The following is a 16,060-nucleotide window of genomic DNA, read 5'->3' as shown; positions in this document are numbered from 1 at the left end:
TACTTTTATATGCATCCCTTAGAAGAACTCATTAGCTCCCGTGGCTCAACTATCACTTGTCTTCAAATACTACTGACTGGGTGCAGTGGCTCACACCTGTAATATGTAATCTGTAAGCATTCTAGGAGGCAAAAATGGGAGGATCGTTTGAACCCAGGAGTTCAAGACCAACCCGGACAACATAGCAAGACCTGGTTTCTCTATAAAAACAAAACAAAATAAAAACAAATATTGATTATGATCATATATGTGCTAGACCCTGGTGAAGAGTTGGAAATGTCACCAATAAGACATTGTCCCTATTCTCAAAGAGGCCATTGAAACATGAAGAAGGAAATCTCAATCACTCTTATGGGTACAAGTAGGAGAAACCCTAGCAGAGGAAGAAACATTGGTCTGTGTCTATGATGGATGAATAAGAGAAAGATTGGGAATGGATGGTAATAAAATTGCACAAAATTTCTAGGCAAAAATGTTATATCTCTGTTGAAGGCTATAAAAATAGGCCTGAATAAATGGAGACACATCATGTTCATCATGTTCAAAGTTGTCAGTTCTTTTACTCATATGTGTATTTGCTACACCTGTATGGTATTTGATACCATAAAAATGGTATCATGCTGTACATAGGCAGTTCAACTTGGTTTGTTTTCAGTCAACATTAGGTTTTTGTGTTCTAAATGAAAAGTCAGCATATTTGTTAGTTCTTCACTGAGACAGTTATTTTGTTTCCTCTTGTTTTTGGTCTTTTTCCCCCCCATTTAGAGAAAATAGGTGTTTCAGGCACAATTAAGATTAAGGGTATATGTAAAGACCAGCAGTGAGAGAGGATACAACTGCATGTGGTTGAATAAGCTTAGCAAACATAACAGAGAGGCAAAAGCAAGAGATAAAGCTGGAAGCACAGCCAGGGACTATTTCACAAAAGATGTTGCATGCCATGCTTAGCACTCCCATATGTGTCTGTTCAGCACAGAGCTTGTTTCTAAGTCTTGCTTATGCAAACCTCCATTGGACATTCCCTCAAGGTTGCATTTGGACACCTCACATTGACCATGTCTAGAATAAAATTCATTATCATGCCCTAAATGTCCTTTCCTCCTGGGTTTCCTACCTAAGCCAATGTACCCATATTCACTCAGTGTCCAAGCAGGAATATCCACCACCTGTGACTTCCCCATCCCCCTCAGCCCCTACATCCAGTCAATTCAACAAGCCTCCAGAAAGTTTCAAATATACCTCCTGCCACTGCCCCGTCTTAATTCAAGTTCCATTCGTCTTTTACTCAGATTGCTGCTACCCATGCGTCTGGTCCTAAATTCCTCCACGTTAATAATAGCTGTCACAGCAAGACCTACATCCAATATCACAGCTGTGAAATCTACCCAATCCCTGCACCTTGTCAGAAGTTATGGGTGTCCCTCCTGAGCCCCCATAGCACTTGGGACATATATATTTGTTATATCACTCACACTGTGATAGCTCAGTTATTCGTTTATAAATCCCTTTCATTCATTGCAGTATGAGTGGCACGCCATAAGAACTCAGCAATTTATCTCTGTTAAAGGAAAAACAAAAAGAATTATACAGAATGCTTAGAGACTAAGGAAGCATTCTGGCTTCTTGAAATGTGAATTTTGATGTTTAAACAAAAAGATACAGTTAATGCCATTATGTCCGTTTTCAACAGATAATCTGAAAGTTGGCAGAAAAAAAAAATACCAGAGCAACCAATTTGAACAAGACTCAGTATTATGAATTCTAAAGAGTGACATACATTTAAGCAGTCTCAGCCCACCTTGAATTTCAAGAACAGGTGAAAATTTCATTCTGTATTTGATTACCACCAACTCTGCATCCCCAAGAACCAACCAATGACAAATTATACTGATACTGGCACAAGAACAAAGATAAATAGCAGCCTACAGGCCTCTCTGAAAAAAAACAAACCTTTCAAGTTAGAGAGTAATCTACTTAAAAACTGTCTGGGGTAACAGTTTTATAAAGTTTGATGTCCGTTATTACTTCAAAATGTACCCACTGTACTTTCCTCACATGGAGAACCCCAACAGCCTTCCTAACTCTGCCTCTGCTACTGCCCCTCTTGTCAAAAGACATTCCAGAATGAATTTGTCTTGGGAACTTGACAGACATATCAGAAGTTGCCAGGAAAGTAGGAAGGAGGCGACACCTTAGTCATCACAGAACAATGTGGAGCCATGACTACTGCAAATGTGCAAATCAGTGAGGCCTGAGAAGGATGTTTCCTCTGAGGGACAAACTTTTAAAGGAGGCTCACGGGGGGCCAAGGCACAGTGGCTTACGCCTGTAATTCCAGCACTTTGAGAGGCCGAGGCAGGTGGATCACCCGAGGGCAGGAGTTTGAGACCAGCCTGGCCAACATGGTGCAACCCCCTCTCTACTTAAAAAAAAAAAAAAAAATTAGCTGAGTGTGGTGGCATGCACCTGTAACCCCAGCTACTCAGGAGGCTGAGACAGGAGAATCACTTGAACCCGAGAGGCAGAGGTTGCAGTGAGCCAAGATCATGTCGCTGCACTCCAGCCTGGATGACAGAGTGAGACTCCATTTCAAATTAATAAATAAATAAAGGAGGCCGAGGGGAGAAGACCACTTGAGCCCAGGAGTTCAAGACCAACCTGGGCAACATAGTGTGAACCCCAAATATCTGAGACAGGTCTCAGTTAACTTAGAAAGTGTATTTTGTCGAGGTTGAGAATACATGCCCATGACACAGCCTCAGGAGGTCCTGACGGCACATGCCCAAGGTGGTCAAAAAGAGTTTGGTTTTAGACATTTTAGGGAGACATGAGACACCAATCAAGATATGTAAGATGAACATTGGTTCAGTCCAGAAAGGCGGGACAACGCGAAGCAGAAGTCGGACAACGCGAAGCAGGGAGGGGGTGTCCAGGTTGTAGGTAGATAACAGACATGGTTGCATTCTGCTGAGTTTCTGATGAGCCTCTCCAAAGCAGGCAACCAGATACACATTTATCTCAGTAAGCAAAGGGGTGACTTTGAATAGAATGGGAGGCAGGTTTGCCCTGAACAGTTCCTAGTTTGACGTTTAGCTTAGTAATTTTGGGTCCCCAAGATTTATTTTCCTTTCACAATAGTGAGAACTTTAGCTAGGTGTGGTGGCACACACTTGTTATCCCAGCTACTAGGAAGGCTGAGGTGGGAGGATTGCTTGAGCCTGGGAGGTCAAGGCAGCAGTGAGCCATGATCACGCCACTGCACTTCAGCCTGAGTGATAGAATGAGACCTTGTCTCAAAAAAAAAAAAAAAAAAAAGGATAAAAGAAAAAGAAAAAGGGCAATAAGGTGATCAATCCTTATTTCTATGTAAATGTGCCTTTTCTCCATCAGCATACAGTACATTCCAATATCACCACTTACACTGTGCTCCCCTGCGGCAAGGCTGCTGCAAGCACCGGGTTCCACAATACATGGAATATCCTGCCAAATGGAGGGCAAATCCACTGCCAGCTCTTTCCCCTCGCTCCTCACAATGACGGTGGAGATGATAAAAATGGCTGACAGTTTTCAGGTGCTTCACGCCTTTATATACCTGAGCCTCCTGGGAAAGTCTGTCTGCCGGTTGTGACAACAAAAATCTGCAACAGCGCTGATAGAGCAGAGCAATTCGGCTGACTTGACTCTCCTGAGCTATCCAGCTGTTTACACTTCCAAGGTGTCAGCTCCTCCGAAAGAATGAATCAAACCCTCTAGGCATAGGCTTTGGTCATTTAGACCACCTGCTCTAAAAGGAAATAGAAGAAATTGAAACAAGAAGGCATTAAAAATATTTTAGTTGAAAGAAATGCCATTATTTGGTATGGCAGTAGCAGGCAAGAATCATCTTCTTGACAAAGCTTCAGACATTTTCTGTTTAAAATTTTTAGAAGCAAGCTGCTAGTCCTTTGTGTCTCTATTATGATTCTAATTACTTAAATTGAAAAGCATTGTGCTGTAAAAAATTACAGTTCTGAGCAAGATGCCGTTTTAAAATGATCTACATTTTCATGTAGATCCAAGTCGCAGGAGCTTTCCTGAATAAGAGATGGCATTTTTCCTTTGATAGCAGCTGCCTAGTTCTGTTTTCTTAGCTTCTTAGAATATGGAGCTAACAAGGATAAGGTTTTGGGTTTGCTTCCCAAGTAAGGAAGTTATCATCAGAGGAAGAAAGGGGAACAGTTTTCACTGACAGCAACACTACTACAATTCCTAAAAAGCAATTCAACATGATTGTTCTTTGGAGCAGTAGATCAGTGCTGTTAACTCTCCATATGAAAAACAGCACAGATGTTGTACAGCTATTATGTAAAATGGTCCCAAGAGTCAAAGGCCGTGGAGAGTTCTAGCACAACACAGACAGGGACAACCCACTGGACTGAGGACATGGAGGCCAGTGGGGCCTGGTGAGTCACTTCCATGTGCCTTCCACCTCTTTGTATTCCTCCCATGGAGTCCTGTGCAGCCATACAGTTTTGAAGGGACAGGAAGGAGTGGGAGGAAGATGCTTTGGATGAAGAAGAAGGACTGTTCATCTTTTGATGACTTTAAACCACTTTTCATTTTTCTCTGTCTTTTGGATAAACTGATCAAGAGAACCGTTTGGATCTTCCCCTCTCTCTTCTTTTTTCTCTTATTCCCACCAGCCTTTCTCACCACCTGCAAAGCCTGAGAAGCATATGACTGTAAGGTCAATGTAGGGCCTCTAACCATTTCAGCTTTCCTAATCCAACCTCACAGCTGAGACACAAGGGCTCAGGTAGATAAAGATAGAAAGGGGATGGAAGGATGGTTGGGTAGATGGGTGCATGAAAGGACATTAAACTTCTTTCTTGGAGATATATTTGCATTGTCAACAGCCAGTTAAACTGGCTCAATCTGAAAATTTAACGAGGAGGGGAAGAGGGTATTTAGTACTGGTGACCTCTATGCCCCAGGATATATTCAGATATGAGGCCAGAACTTCCAATGGCCCCTCAGAAAAGCAACAACAAAAGTGGGGAGGTGGAGGGGAGAAGGGAGACTAGGAATAGAAACAGAGAGAGCAGAACAGAACTCTCAGCAGGAGAAGATACTGGCCTTTCATTAAACTTCATCTAATTCCTCGGCAGGAGTGACATGCATCTGCAGCTCACATCAAAGCATTCATTGCATTGGGTCAAACTCATAAAAGCAGATCCAGGACTCATCAACTTTGTTTCCATATTAGTAGCATCCTGAAGGAGCAGGTCTACCAGATAAACTAAGAGGACCCTTGAGTGAGCCTCTTGCCACACAAGCTCTCAAATACAGAGAAGACCCGGGGGATGGATAACAGGTCCTCCTCTCATTATGCTCCCCTCTCAGACTCCAGTGAGTTTGGTCAGCCTCCGAGACCCTGGAAGCATTTAGAACAGCAGCTCCAGCCATCAGACTGACATGAGATACGATCTTATAAGCCAGAATGTCAGTTAGCATTACATAAGACTCAGGGGCTTAACAAGCGAAATGCCACTCGAAGGCTTCACTCTGAGATTCAGAGAATGTTCTTGTGATGGTGTCAGGCCCTGTTGCAGAGGCCTGTGGTGGATCTCTTACACCAAATCTGGATCAGGACTCAGAGGACTTGCGTGCAGAGAGCCTGGGGAGAAATTCTCTTCTGCATCCTGGATCAGGTCATGGATGCCACAGAATTACTGAGAATGAGGCACTTCTCAGGTAAGCCCCTGAGGGCAACAGTTAAAAGGACAACCGGGTTTATCATAAGCTTTCATCTTCCTGGTTTCAATTGGATCCAGACACATAAATACAAAAAAATATCAAAGGGAAAAGGAAAGTCACAGAGCTCTATACATGTCCAGAAAAATATGGCAGGAATGTTCCAGAAAAGCCAAACCATTAGCAATTTTGACATTAAAGAACTCTACCTTTAGGTTTATGTGCTGATATTTTTATCTTCACATTGTGCTGATATTTTTATATTCACATTTCGTGGTGAACTCTGATACTCAAACTTGTGGCCCAGTAAATTGCTTGTGCTATTATCTGCACTTTCAAAATGAGGAAAAAAAGATCATGATCTTTTCATCACTGTGTGGCACTGCATGTGCCTTTGGGGATTTCTAAGTACTAGCTTATATATAACTCTTGCAGGGTACAGTGTCATGCACCTACCCAAGTGCTGAGGTGGGAGGATGGCTTGAGGATGGTCCCAGCTACTTGAGACTGAGGTGGAGGATGGCTTGAGCCCAGGAGCTTGAGTACAGCCTGGGGAACACAGTGAGACCCTGTCTCTAAATTAAATAAAATATATAACTCTTAAAAAGTGGACACATATTGGTATGGTTTTGCTGTGTCTTCACCCAAATCTCACTTTGAATTGTAATAATCCCCATGTGTCAAGGGCAGGGCCAGGTGGAGATAACTGAATCATAGGGGTGGTTTCCCCCATGCTGTTCTCATGGGAATGAATAAGTCTCACAAGGTCTGATTATTTTATAAATGGCAGTTTCCCTGCACAAGCTCTCTTGCCTGCTGCCATGTAAGACATGGCTGCTCCTCTTCGCCTTCCACCATGATTGTGAGGCCTCCCCAGCCATGTGGAACTGTGAGTCAGTTAAAGTGCTTTCCTTTATAAATTACCCAGTCTTGGGTATGTCTTTATTAGCAGCATGAGAACAGACTAATATGCATATTTTACGCATATCTCATAAGCAAGACCGAGGAAACATCATGGAACAAATTTGTTTGAAACTATTTATGGGAACCCTTGGAATAAAAAGTAGGGATGAACCTTCTGAGTCCACTGAAATGGATTTCAGTAGATGGAAATTTCTTTGAAGGGAAATGAAAAGTTGAGTGATGCTCTGCCCCAAGGAAGAAGCACAGCTTTCCTAACATCTACACTGACTATCCCCAGATGCAGCCAAGGGGTCAAGGACCATCCTCCCCAAACATGCAGGCACAGCCCAGATTTTGCCTCAAAAATGAATATTCAAAAGAAACAGGGTAAATGATTTCTTTGGGACCATTTTTTTCTTTTCTGTTTTCATGTTTCTATAACCTCTTATGGCGAGAATTTGAGTGATATATGTCAAAGTACTAATCAATCAGAAAAGTGAAAAATTTACCTCCCCAAATATACTCATTCCCTGTGGCTGCCATAGCAAATTATCACAAATGGAGTCGCTTGACCAATGGAAATTTATTCTCTCACAGTTCCAAAGTCCTATATCTGGGTACCAGTAGAGTGCTGTTCCCTCTTAAGGCTCTTAGGGTGATCCTTCCTCGCCTCTTCCAGCTTCTGGTGGCTCCAGGCGTTCCTTTGCATGTGGCTGCATCACTCTCAGCTTCCAGCTTCACATGCCTAATCCTTCTTGTGACTTCTCTTCTGTTCCTTTTAAGGACATTTGCCATTGGATTTAAGGAACACCTGGATAATCAGGATGAGCTCATCTTAGCATCCTTCATTGTATCTGCAGTGACTCATTTTTTCCTAATAAGGTCACATTCACAGATTCTGGGGGCTAGGATGGGGAAAGATCTTTTGGGGTGCCCATAATTCACACCACTACATGAAGTATACTGTGGACTTCCACGTCTTTACAAACTTCAGTTGCTTAAAAATAGACAACCAATATTTACTTCCATCCTTTAATGCCAATTAAAAGAAAAATGAGGAAAGCTCTTCATCTTTCTGCTTCACATGCCATCTGGAACACAGCTGGCATATGCCTCATAGGTGAATGTCAAGAATCTGGTGCAAGTGTGCCCCAAGCCAAATGCACACACGTAGTCAACTTCAAGAGCATGTTTTCCTAAGTATACTGTTCATACTTGATTATCTATATGCAATGGGAAAAGTCTAGCTTCCACACCACCTGGTTAGCTGCAGTGATTGCATTTTCAGAAGCAAAAATCTACAGATGCTCTTATGCTGATGACAAGACAAAATCTTTGGGAAAATGATCCATTTAAAATGTTTTTTAAAAAGTCTCATTGTTTACTAGCTGTGAGATCTTGGGCAAGTTATTTATAATTATCCAGTGTTTCAGTTTTCCCATCTGTAAAATAGTATAACAATACCCACCTCACAGGGTTCTTATAAGAATTAAATAGGTTAGTATTTGTAAAGCATTTAAAACAGTACCTAGCACATTGTAAGGACTACATAAGTGTTTATGAAAATTTTGTTAAAAGCCATGAGAAATCACGCTAAATGCTGAAGAGATACAAACACATTCAATGTATGCATATCAATTAAAGGTCTTGGTCTACTACCAAGAGATGCACACAAAAGTTTGATGCAGGCAAAAGTTTTTAGGATACAAATGGTTTGTAGAGTAACTGGGCAGGCTTAACAAATGGTTGGGACCAAGGGAAGCTGAGCCACAGAGGACACAGCCAAGGGGACCTGCAAAGAACATCATTGAAGGTTCCTTGGAAGCCATAGCTAGTGTCTGCCCTAGCTGGGCTGCCAAGAACCACTGTGTGGGGCCACCTTCATCTTCTATAGTGGGAGGCAGAGCACTGCATTTCCCCAAGACCCCTTTAATAGAGATCCACACAAATAATAAGGTAGAATGCTGACAATCAAAATAGCACCTCCACAGTATGGCTTGTCTACATAAAATCACTGGATTTGTAAAGTTGGATTGAGATGAAAGCATACTGATAAGAGGCTCCCTCGTACTGAACTGTATGAAATAAAAAAACTGTACCACTTCCCGACTGTTTGACTTGGGTGAGTTAACCTGAATCTTAGTTTTCTTTGATAAATTTGACTGATAGATTATATCTGCTAATTCTTCTAAAGTGTTTAGTTCAGTGCCTTACACAAGCTGATGGGTCTTAAGCATGAACACCTACAAACGTGTGATCAATGGAATTAAATATTTTACTTCTGAATATAAATTGAGTTCTGTGTTTCATTGTAGAACTATGCTTATTTGAACTCTTCCCTCAAGCCCCTTCTCAATTGCTGGCCTTCTCTGGCACATCAGTTTTCCTGAGCTTTCTCTCTCGGAGTCTCTGAGTACTTGTTGCATGTATTGCTCATAAGGCAAATATCACATGCTGCCTTTATTCACCAGCTGTATCATCTATACCCACACTTTAAGTATGCAGTGCACTGAGAAGCTAATGTTCTTATTCAGAGGTGAAGCCTGTAAACAAATTTAATACAATTTAATGTTTCAATCTAATTTAAGTCATAAGTGCAATGAGACCAAAAAACACGTCATGGGGCAGGCAGTATTATCACAGTATTACAGATGAGTCAGTTGAGACTCAGAAGGGTTGGCCTAAGGTCACACAACTAATAAGAAGCAGAGCCCAGATGGGTCTGTGAGATTCTAGAGCGCATAAATTCTGCCTCCTAAATTGCATTATCAATTTCTTGAGGGCAAGAATTAGGTTGCATATGCCTTCATGTCTCCCTTATTACCTGGTAAAGTCTTGAAAGAGGCAGGGCTCTAGCTTTGAGGACCAATGGATAAAATGGCAAACATTTTAAAACCACACAACCCACTGGTGAATGGGTAGAAAGCCCATGTGTTCTTGTTTTGCTTTGTTTTCTGAATCTAATAAGTTTTTGCCCATATGAGTATAAATGTCTACATTAAAGTTTGCTCTATACTTAAAATCTGTTCAACTGTTTGTAATTAACTAACTAGTCAGTCAATAAAATGGTCAATACAGGGTAGAAAAGAAAATCCATGCTAAGTTGTTTGAATTTTCAATAACGTTAAGCAATGAAGTTAACAGAACTGCATATATTGTTATATGTTATGCATAAATATATAATCTGAAAAGAAAATTGATATGGTTTGGCTCTATATCCCTACCCAAATCTCACCTTGAGTTGTAATAATCCCCACGTGTTGTGTAGGGACCTTGTGGGAGGTAATTGAATCATGGGGGTGGGTTTTTCCCATGCTGTTCTCATTATAGTGAAAAAGTCTCACAAGATTTGGTGGTTTTGTAAAGAGTAGTTCTCCCGCATATGCTCTCTCTTGCCTGCCACCATGTAAGATGTGACTTTGCTCCTCACTTGCCTTCCACCATGATTGTGAGGTCTTCCCAGTATGTGGAACTGTGAGTCCATTAAACCTTTTTCCTTCATAAATTACCAGTCTCGGGTATGTCTTTATTAGCAGGATGAGAACGGACTAACACAGTAAATTGGTACCAGGTAGTGGGGTGCTTCTATAAAGATACGCAAAAATGGTGGAAGTGACTTTGGAACTGGGTAACAGAGGTTGGAACAGTTTTAAAGAAAGTTCAGAAGAAGATAGAAAAATGTGGGAAAGTTTGGAACTTCCTAGAGACTTGTTGAGTGGCTTTGACAAAATGCTGCTCATCTCAGACGGAGAGGAGGAACTTTTTGGGAACTGGAGTAAAGTCACTCTTGCTATGCAAAGAGACTGGTAGCATTTTGCCCCTGTCCTAGAGATCTGTGGGACTTTGAACTAGAGAGAGATGATTTAGAGTATCTGAGGGAAGAAATTTCTAAGCAGCGAAGCATTCAAGAGGAAGCACAGCACAAAACTTTGGCAAATGTGCAGACTAATGATGCAACAGAAAACAAAAACCCATTTTCTAGGGAGAAATTCAAGCCAACTGCAGAAATTTGCATAAATAACAAGGAGCTGAATGTTAATCACCAAGGCAATGGGGAAAATGTATCCAGGGCATGCCAGATACCTTCATGGCAGTCCCTCCCATCACAGGCCTGGAGGCCTAGGGGGAAAAATGATTTCCTGAGCCAAGCCCAGGGTGCCCTTGCTGTGTACAGCCTAGAGACTTGGTGTCCTGCATCTCTGCCACTCCAGCTGTGGCTTAAAAGGGCCAATGTACAGGTTGGGCTGTGGCTTCAGAGGGTAGAAGCCCCAAGCCTTGGCAATTTTCACATGGTGGTGAGCCTGCAGGTGCACAGAAGTCAATGATAGAAGTTTGGGAACCTCCACCTAGATTTTGGAGGATTTATGGAAACAACTGGATGTCTAGGCAGAAGTTTGCTGCAGGGGCAAAGCCCTTATAGAGAAACTCTGATAGGGAAGTGCGGAAGAGAAATGTGGGGTTGGAGCTCCCACACAGAGTCCCCACTGGTGTACTGCCTAGTGGAGTTGTAAGAGGGCCACTGTCCTCCAGACCCCAGAATGGTAGATCCACCAACAACTTGCACCGTGCACCTGAAAAAGTCGCAGACATTCAATGCCAGCCCATGAAAGCAGCCAGGACTGGGACCATACCCTGCAAAACCACAGGGGCGGAACTGCCCAAGGCCATGGGAGCCTAACTCTTGCATCAGTGTGACCTGGATGTGAGGCAAGGCGTCAAAGGAGATTATTGTGAAGCTTTAAAATTTAATTGCTACCTCTATGGATTTTAGACTTGCATGGGGCCTGTAGCTCCTTCGTTTTGGCCAACTTCTTCCATTTGAAATAGGTGTATTTACCCAATATCTGTACACCTATTGTATCTAGGAAGTAACTAACTTACTTTTGATTTTACAGGCTCAAAGGCAGAAGGGACTTGCCTTGTCTCAGATGAGACTTTGGACTGTGGACTTTTGAGTCAATGCTGAAATGAGTTAAGACTTTGGGGGGCTGTTGGAAAGGCATGATTGGTTTTGAAATATGAGGACATAAGATTTGGGAGGGGCCAGGGATGGAATGATATGGTTTGGCTCTGTGCCCCCACCCAAACCTCACCTTGAATATAATAATCCCGTGTCATGGGAGGGACCTTGTGCGAGGTAATTAAACCATGGTGTGGGGTGGGGGGTGGTTCCTGTGCTATTCTCATGATAGTGAATAAATCTCATGAGATCTGATGGTTTTATCAAGGGGAGCTCCCCTGCACATGCTTTTTTTGCCTGCCACCATGTAAGACATGACTTTGCTCCTCATTCGCCTTCTACCATGATTGTGAGGCCTCCCCAGCCATGTGGAACTGTAAGTCCATTAAATCTCTTTCCTTTTGTAAATTACCCAGTCTCGGGTATGTCTTTATCAGCAGAATGAGAATGAACTGATACAAAAATGCACCCCAAAGATAAGCAATAGCAAATTAATCTACTGATTTTTGTATAGTTATGTATAAAGTTCAACTAAGACCTTGAACCAATGCCTTGATTATGGCCATCTCTGAACAAAATAAATGTAACTCAGTATCATAATGTTTAAATTCCCACGGCTGTGGAGTTCCCCTGGGAAACCAGTTCAATCATGCTTCTTCAGAAGGCCTTATTTAAGAAACCTAACTTATTTTTAACAAGTACTTACATTTCTAATTTCACCAAGTATGTCAGAAACATAAAGATCATCAGATTTAGAGTGTTTAACCAAAAAAGGCTTTACTTTTCTCATGTATCCAGAAGCTGGAGGTGAGCTGTTCTAGGGTGGTATGGTGAGTGGCTAAGGGATTTGACCACGGACTCAGTCATCTTCCATCTTCCAGCTAAGCCTTCCTTTCCAGGTAGTTTCATTTTCAAACGCATTATTCCTAGGTTGCAAAACTGCTCCACCTCCAGCGGCATGCCTACATTTCAGATACAGGAGGAGGAAAAGGCAACAGGCAAGAAGGAACATCAGCTGCATTGAGTTTTCCAGAAGCTCTACCTAGAGACTTCTGTGTGTACATAATTGGCAAGAGCTGCATTGCATTGGCATGCCTCATTGCAAGGGAGGATGAGTTTTTTTTCTTTATTTTTTTAAATTGTTGTTGTTGTTTTTAAATCCCAGTATACTTCTTTTTTTTTTCTTTTAAGATTTCTGTAGAGACGTGCCCTCACTATGTTGCCCAGGCTGTCTTTGAACTCTTGGGCTGATGCAATCCTCTTGCCTCAGCCTCCTGAGTAGCTGGGACTGTAGGTGTATGCCACCCTGCCTGGCTCCGGGAATATTTCTGATAAACCAATCAAGGTTCTGATGGTAAAAAAAAAAGAGAGTAGATACTGGGTAGGTAACTAGAAATGCTTGCCACAAGTAAAACACATGTGAACCATGGATTATGTTGTTTTCCCTCTGGATATTTTAGTACTTGAATTTCCTACATAACAAATCATTTATGGAGCAAGGAAATGACGGGGAGATCCTAAACTAGGGGCCACAAAGCTGCCCACAGGGCTGGTTTCATTCTACTCATTCTCAATGGCTATATTATGCCCTTCTTTTTTGTCAACTGCTAGATAGGACATTGCATTTCGGGAGGAGCATATTACTGCCGTAGGCCCTGAAAGAATCCTTATCTTAGCAGATGCTAACTGGTATGTTAACTTGTCATCAAAAGTGCTTTTTGTCTGTGTCTGGCCACTCAGCATTTAACTGCCCATATCTTTCATTGCTGGTCTTCCTTGATCTGGGACATGTGAGGGATTTGAGGTGAACCAGCTGGTGCAAAGGAAGCACTCAGTAAATATGATCTGCCAGTATCATTATTATTATCTCCTCAATTCCAACACAAGGGCAGGGCTAATGTCTTATACTTTGTATCCCCACTCTGCTTCACTAGGAGAGGATATTGAATTATCTGCTGATTAATGCAATGGGTTACTTTAACTCATGCCACTGACCTACACATTACGGCTACTGCTGTCATCATCTACGTAATTCTACTCATGTGACCTAAGCAAAGGATAAATGTATTCTGTTTCCAAGTGCTATCCTCTGTGTGGACTATTTTTCTGGCATCCCCAAGGAAGCAGTTGTATACCCCTAAGGGAGTCTGGTGATTAAAAGTTTTAACTTTAGACTTAGACTGAATTAGCTCTGAGTTGACTAGCAAATCAACTTGCCAAATGGAGGACTCTGGAACATTCATTTAGTCTCTTGGAACTTCAGTTTTCTTATCTGGAAAATAAAGCTGACATCTACCTTGGTTGGTGTTGTATGGGCCATGGCCGGGCCTGTCCATATGAAAGCCCCTCAGTGGGCATGGGTGGAACAGCCCAGGGCCCCATCGTGCAGACAAAGCAGGGACGTAAAGGCCTAGTGAAGCTGGCCCTCCTGAGCAGCACAAGCACTGCCTCTTACGGTGATGTAAGTTGTTTGGGAATGCTGCCGTGGCTGTGAGCACCCAGGGCAGCGGGCCCATGCTCTATGTTCCTATGCTCTACTGGGCATATCATTCTCCCTGGGCTTCTAAGAGCCCTAATCTTTGGTGGAGGTAAGGTGAGCTGGAGAAACCTTTGCGGGGAGGGCAAAACCACCTATATATTTTTCTCTCATTACTATCTTTCCAGTGTTTGTTGCTTTTGCTGAAAAACCAAACTTGAGTAGAGCCCAAGACATCCTTCTTGACAGCCTGGAACCCAGACCAGGCTCACTGAGGTCTGGCCTAGCACAAGGGGTTGCAATAACTCAATTATGTGAGATCATGAATGTAAAGCCCCTGCCACAGGGCTTGGCATATGGCAGGCTCTCCATAGGGATTATTTATGCTATTGTTTCTCCAGTAGCAACTATGAGAAAATTTGTATTTTGTTTTGGAGGAATGAACATGTAAGAGCACTTTGCATTTCCTGGAGATAGACGCTATGCAAAGCTAAGATTTTTAACTCCTGTTTTTACTACATAATACCAAAACAGGGCACGTAAACATTTTGTAGTATTAGGCATGAAAGTAGCACTGTGAATCGGAGGGATAAAGTCTGAACCAGTTTTCATGGAACTATTCTGCCCCCTCAATTCCAACTTAGCAGAAGGTAAAAACCAGGAACAAAAAAAAACATTTTAAGTGGAGCTTTGGATTTCTCATAATCCACTGTGTTCTTAGAGATATGAGTGAATTCAATCCCCCTGCCTTTTTTTTTTTTTTGAAGAGATTACTTATTGGAAGGTTACTAGAATATTTCACTTAATTAAACTTGGCCAAAAACAGCTCTGAACCTTTGCATCTTAGAAACTTTCTCTCAGTTCCAGCTTGAAAATCTTGCAAAGAACTTAGATTGGTCTGGTGTGGGTCAGATGTACACCCCTAAACTAGTCAAATGTGGGGAGAAGGGTCATAAAAAAATTGTAGCTCCTGCCAGAAACAGAAGGTTAGCAGTGGAGGCACAGTTATCTCAAGAGGAAATGCTGAGCAAAGGCACAGCTGACCACTACACACTCATGTGAGATTTATGTTGAACATAATAATTGGCCGGGCACAGTGGCTCGTGCCTCTGATCCCAATACTTTGGGAGACCAAGGGCCAGACTGCATGAGTCCAGGAATTCAAGACCATCCTGGGCAACATGGCAGGATCCTGTCTCTACAAAAACAAAATATTTAAAAATTAGCCTGTGGTTCCTGCTATTCAGGAGGCTGAGATAAGAGGGTTGTTTGAACCCAGGAAGTCAAGGCAGCAGTGAGCCATCATTGTGCCACTGCACTCAAGCCTGTGTGACAGAGTGAGACCCTGTCTCAAACAAACAAATAAACAAAAACATAATAGTCGCTACAATAATTGATGGAAAGTTATTCAGGAAGAAAAATTTTATACACGTTGGGCTCTAACATGGCTCAGAGGGGAGTAACAGGAGTAAAAGAGCAGAGAGAAAACTAGGGAGAAATAACAAAAACAGAAAAAAACCAGTGCACCACCCCTTCAATCCCCTGCTTCTCTGTTATTATACTTCTAATGCATTTATGTAAAATTATGTGTATAGAGTAGAAATTTTAAAAATATAAAATTACAATTACAATTTTAAATAATCTTGTTATTTTACAATAGTTTTATAGAAAATTTGCAAAATTTATACAGAGGGTTCCCACACACTCCCTCACCCAGTTTCTCTTATTATTAACACCTAATGATTACTAATTACTAATAACTACTAAGGCACAGTTTTCATAATTAATGAACCAATATTGACATTTTATTAACTACAGTCCGTACTTTATTCAGATTTCTTTAGTTTTTACCTAATGTCCTTTTCTGTTTCAGGGCCCATCCAGGGCGCCACATCCCACGTTTAGGGCCCCATCCAGGGTGCCGCACCCCACGTTTAGGGCCCCATCCAGGGTGCCGCACCCCACGTTTAGGGCCCCATCCAGGGTGC

Source organism: Mandrillus leucophaeus, unplaced genomic scaffold, assembly GCF_000951045.1.
Source record: "Mandrillus leucophaeus isolate KB7577 unplaced genomic scaffold, Mleu.le_1.0 Scaffold699, whole genome shotgun sequence".
Taxonomy (NCBI): Eukaryota; Metazoa; Chordata; class Mammalia; order Primates; family Cercopithecidae; genus Mandrillus; species Mandrillus leucophaeus.
This window is presented reverse-complemented; position numbering follows the sequence as displayed.